Source organism: Hipposideros armiger, unplaced genomic scaffold (genome assembly GCF_001890085.2).
Source record: "Hipposideros armiger isolate ML-2016 unplaced genomic scaffold, ASM189008v1 scaffold_18, whole genome shotgun sequence".
NCBI classification, from domain to species: Eukaryota; Metazoa; Chordata; class Mammalia; order Chiroptera; family Hipposideridae; genus Hipposideros; species Hipposideros armiger.
In genome coordinates, this window is record NW_017731368.1 from 463,196 (window position 1) to 469,195 (window position 6,000).

Here is a 6,000-nt window from a genome sequence, read left to right on the forward strand (position 1 = left end):
TTCTGAAGTCCTGGGTGACGGAGGAGGGCAGGATTCCTGCTGCAAGTCCCTGTGGGTGGGTCAGACCAAGTCTGTGTGCGTGAGCCTCCCAGGGCACTAGCAGGCAGAATCAGAGCCCATTAATCCCGCAGCAACCCCAGATCGTGGGCACCACTTGTGTCCTCATACTGCAGATGGGGAAACTGAGGCATGGAGCAATAGGATTGCTTAGTGTGTGGCAGGCCCTGGATTTGACACGAGGTGGTTAACCCCAGAGCTCACATCCAAGACTCCCAAAGAAGGAAAGAATGTTCTCTGAAGACAGAGCTGCCCCCTCCTCTCACCACTCATTAATTCTCTTCAAATGCTCCCAATTCTTCTACACCAGGCTCTCTGCTGGACTCTGGAGCAGAGGGGCACCCAGATGGGGCAGGCCTTGGAAGAATCCCACCCAGCATGAGAGCCAGAACAGCAACGCTGACAGCCACAACACATCCCTCACCAGGAAACAAGAGATGCAAGTGAGATGGCAGGAGAACTCAGAGGGGGACTCATCACTTCTGACTGGGGACAGGGCAAGGCTTTCATTGTGCTGGGCCTTGCACTGGGTTTGGACATAAGGTAACGAGACATTTCAGGCTGGGCAGGAGGCAAGATATAGTGGATGGTGGACTTCCTCACAAGCAGGACACTAACGATGGGGATCTCACCAGGTGACCCCACAAACATGGAGAGCCCACAATGCACTGGGCCAGCCCTACGTGCCACACCCACGCTGCCTCTCTACTGAGTACAGTACCCCCTTGTCTGGCAGGCTGGCGCTGGTGGGGGAGTGGGTCTGTCAAACATTGCTCTGCGAGAATCCCCAGGCCAATGGTGCTGCCGAATGATTCCCCCAGAGAAACCACACCTATCTTCACTCCCTCCAGAGGGACCCAGGATGCCTGTTCCCACCCCCAAAGCTGACCTCCCCAAAGCTGAGTGGGCGGAGTGCCCGCAATTTCCCTAAGTGGAGGGAGGCAACGGCACTGTGTTTGGAGCCCTTCCCAATGTGACCACGAGGTGGCGGTGCAGGCCCAGGTTATGGGGTAAGGGGTTATGAGGCCAGGGTGGTGGTGGTGGGGAGGTGCCCTGAGTGAAATTTGGCCTTGAGGCCTTTTTTCAGGAATCTGGGTGGCGGATGCACGGAAGCTGTTTGCTTTCTCCCTGCCAGGAACCGGTCTGGATGGGAGCTGAGTCAGGGCTGTGGCCTGAGCCTCCTGAATGGAGCCTCACGCATAGTAGGTGTTCAGGGCAGTTTATTGAGCGAAGGGTTGACAAGTGGGTCTTGTCTCATGGCAATTAAGTGAGCTCATATAGAAAAAGCAAGTCAAGGGTCTTCAATAAATGTATGTAGTTACTTGTACTTTTATTATGGAGAATGATTCTTCCCAGAGTATGGACAGGGCCCCAGGGGCCTCCCAACCACTTTGGGTTTAGGGGATCTAAGCTGTGAGCCCCACCCTATAATCTAGACAGCTTTTCCCAGCAGGGGATAAAGACTGAACCCCAAGGCCTTATCATTCGATACATCAACCCTGTGGATGTTTGGGGAAAGAAGGAGTCTGTGCCAAACACTGAGGGTGACACCCTCAACCTCATCAGGCGGCTTCCATTGGGAGAGGGGAGAGCCAACTTTCTCCTGTCCCTGACAGCTGGCCCACTGGCAGGCTCAGCTGGCTGAAAGACGGGCAGGGGTGAGGCTGGAGGACATGCCCTTTGGTGGCCATTGCCCAAGCTCACAGTATCTGCAGATCAGCGCCTCCCAGAACTTTCTCACTGCCACCTGTGCCTACTCTGGGACCTCCACTGTAAATGCCTGTCCCATCTTCACCTCAAATCCTAGCTCCTTTCAGTGCCAACCAGGAATTGCACAGAGATGATAAACGTCTCTCCCCTCCCCCCACCATGGAGGCTTCCTTCCACTGAGTTCTCGTGAAATCAGTCAGCTGTCCCACCTGCAGCTGAGTTCAGCAAGGCTGAGTGACTGGTTTGTCCCTATATCTCCCATGGTGTGTCTGGCTCTGGTCCTGGGCTCTGGGGTGGGCTCCTGGGTTGTCACCAAGAGTCCCCCTTTTTTTAGTTCCTGCAGCCCCTGAGTGAACACGTGAGATGGGGTGTTTGCTGCCTACAGCAGCCAAGCTGTGTGGCTGGGGCGGGCAGGAGCTGCACCATTTCCTCCCCATACATCATCTCCAACCAGGCAGATAGCAGGAAACAAGCCTCCCCTGCAAAGTGATTACCAGTGAACGAGGGTGAAGGAGCGCAGCAAGCGCCTGACTCAGAGGAGGAGGCGGGGCAATGGGCCCAAGGCCCTCTGTCTGCTGTCTGGAGGTCTGACTAATGGCGAGTCAGCTCTGCCTTCCACCGTGGTGCCAGTGCCAGGCGTCCCAGAGACCTCTGCCCAACAATCCGGGGACAACTGGACTCACCTAAATACCCTTTGCTGCATGAATGAGCTCAGCCACTATGCGACCTCAGGCAAGTCTCTAAACCTCTCGCTTTAGTTTTCTTGTCTGTAAAGTGGGGCAGGTCCTGCCTATGTGAAAGGATTAAGAGTTCATATTTGTAGAGGGCCTAGGACGGTGCCTGACACAGGAAACACGAGGTAAATATCTGCTAAATAAATAAGACACTAAAAATCCAAAGGGTGGCCCACTTCACAGGAGCGGGAACCTCTGAGTCACAGCCCTGGGGTCCATGGGGGCTGCAGGTCCACCTGGTTTAGGTCACACCTCCTGGCTCAGCCTCTGATCTTGCCCTCCAGAATTTCTCCAGTGGCCCAAGTTCTCAAGTTGCTTCTGTCCAGCTGTGCATGTGGCCCCCACCAAGTCCCCTGCTGCTAGGTGGTGGCAAGCCTATGGGGCAGTCCCCTACTCTAAACTTGGCCTGACCTGGGGCCTTCTTGGAACCATATCCCAGCCTCTGAGATCCAGCTTGGGAGGGATGAGTGGGAGCAGCTAGGGCGAGAAGGTTAGGGCCAGCCGGACCTGAGTTCTGGGGCCTGAGAGCCCCAGACCTGGCTCCAAGTGGCCACCTTGAGTGTTTTCCCACTGGGAAGGATGGGGTCCCTCAGGTTCCTGACAGTTCCTGAAAACCAGTGATGGCAGAGGCTGCTTATCGGCTTCCCCAGTCACTCCTAATATAAGAGCCACCGACAGGCTCAGGGCCCAGGAGATCTGGGGGCCCACAGGCTGCAGGGAGGGGCTTGCCCCTTGCCCCGCCTCATTCTCTTTTCAGTTCTGGGATGCCAACTTCCTTCCCCCAGCCTGCAGCCCCCAAGGCCAGTCACCTTCCTCCCCCGAAGTCCTATAAGCATGCCCACACAGACCACCTAGCCTCTTTCCCCAGGCCTCCTAGCCCCGCCACCGCAACTGGGCTCCCAGCCATGCCCCTCATGGCTTCTCTATCCTCCACTTACAGGCTTGCAAGGTTCCCACTGGTCTCTGGAACCCTCTAGTCTGGCCTCCCAGGCCCTCCGCCTGCTGCTTCTCATTCTGCCCAAGCCATCTGCCCAGACGGCCGCTGGTGTCTTGCCTCTGCCCTCCTGCCCCAAGGCTGGGCCAGGGTTACCCCCCACCCTGCCCCTGGCTGGGCCCTGCCCCTGGCAATCAGCAGCCTCTCTCCCTGCCCTCCTCCCAGCTCTTTGACAATTACCTGAGTGATTAATTTGGTGATTAATCATGCTCTGGCTGCTCAGGGCGCTTTCCTCCTGCCAGTCTGGCCTGGAATGTAGATCTGTTCAGCTTTACTTTTCCTGGGAGAGGGGCTGAGCCCTGGAAGCAGGAGCATGGGATCCACTCTGAGTCCATTGCCTACCTTCCCCCAGCCCCCTCTCCAGGGCACGGCAGTGCTGCTTGTAAAGGTGGCCAGGATGAGTTTTAGCAGAGAGAGAGAGAGACTGACCTAGGTTCAGCCTCTGGGGAGGCCCCGGGGGAGCCCTAGGATGCATGCCCAGCTTCTCAGCCTGTCTTCAGCCATGACTGCCCCTCCCCCAGCTCAGCTTTCACTCAGCCTCCTGGTAACTCATCCTCTGGGATTCTGGGGGAGCTGAGTGAGGGATACTGGGGTCTGTGTGCTGAGCACTGGTGACGAGCCCTCGGTCCTGGTCCTCCTGAAGTCTCCAGACAGACCAATTCTCCCATCTGGCTGGAGGAATGGGGGGCCTCCAGATAGAGGCACCATTTCAGACGGACTATGATCAACAACAGGATTTGGATTTGGTGGCCCAGGAGAAACTGAGTCCTGGTGCCTGGTGGGGTGCGGGGCAGGGCCAATCCAGGCGGCCCTAACCTTGCTGCGGGCTCCAGGGGGGCTAACCACCAGGTGCATGGCCCTGCAGGCGCAGCTACCAGATGCACCACGAGGACGGGGTCCCTGTGGAGCCAGCCCTGTGGCATTGACTGAAATGACCCCCTGCCAATTAGGATTTTTAAAAGAAATATATAATGATCCCTAATCGGCATCCTCATTAGGTGCCAATTAAACACTTAAGCATTTCTTACAAGTTTAACACATTAATAAGGCAGCTCATTACATGGTAACGAGATTTATTTCTCATATTTATTATATTGTTTCACCACTGCTGACAGCAGAGTTATTTTTAAAAACACAGCTTCTTACTGATTGTACACAGCCCGCTTCCTACAGCCAGTCCTACCAGGGCTCTCCCCTGAGCCTTGGTCTCCAGTCCCCTGGGTCTGCCCTGGCCTCTTTTGGTCCAGCCTCCCAGAAGTGAGTCAAGCAGGGCATCTTTCTCCCAAAGTCTAGAAGGACTAGATGTAGGCCCTGCTACAGAATACAGGCTATGAAGGGTTTCAGAGGCCAAGAGCCCCATGGAACCTCTGTCCATTTAGCCAAACTCTGCATTCCAGGAGCACTGGTGGGGTGCAGTAACCAGTGCTCCCTGCTTTCAGCCACCTGACAGAGCCCAGCTTGGAGGCAGGCACTGCAGTAGGGACTGACACTGTGAGGGCAGGAGCACAGCAGCCAGGACAGGACAAGGAGGTCCTTTGAGGCCGTCCACTAGAGCGGAAGGAGGGTTGCATGCTGAGATCAGGGGCCTGGAAGAGGTTTGGAAGTATAGAGAATGAGCGGCCAACAGGAGCAGACCCTCAAAAGCTGTGGTGGGCCTTCGTGGTCCATGGTGGGATCTAGCTTCCATCCTGAGGGCAAAAGGGAGCCTTGGGGTGTTTTGAACTGAGAGGGATGTGACCAAATCTTTGTTTAGAAAAATGAAGAGAAGAATGGACTGGGAAGGGCCAAAGGAATAAATAAGACTTGCCCCTCCTGCCTGCTAAACTCCTGGGGGACCCCCATGGGCCAGCCCCTCCACCAGAGGGTGGAGCCAACTGGATGCCACCCATGCAGCTCAACTTCGGGGGACCAGACAGGGGAGATGGGGACTGAGATGTCAGGAGGACACCCGCCGTGCTCCAGAATACTCACCCTTCTTTTCAAAAGCAGGAGGTTAACATCCTCTTCATACACTACACCGTGTTCTCAGGTCACTGCAGGAGGCGCTGCCTCTCCCACATCTGTTTTGATAGCAGCATCGTCTGGGTGGCAGGATCCTCCCTGTTTACTAAGGGTAAGCTATCTCCATTGACTCCTCTTAGAAATACCACACAGTGGACACCCAGGGGCATAATTGGTGAGTGAGTTTATAACATGCGTGTGAGTTTATCTGTAGGGCAACTCCCTAGAAGTGGGCAGTACTAGATCAAAGGATCTGTGCATTTTTTACAAATTGCCTTCATGGAGGTTACACCGTTTACACTGGAACAGGCAACTGCAAGTTTCTGCTTCCCCCAGCCTCAGCAGAAATGTGCGTGGACCTTTCCCAGCTTTGCCTATTGAATTTGCATTTCTCTTAGAGGACTAAGGTTGAGCACGGTTGCAGTGGTTGAGTCTCCTGGATTTCCTCTTGTGAAAACTATATGTTCAATTCCTTTACTCATTTTTCAGTGGGATTGTTGGTCT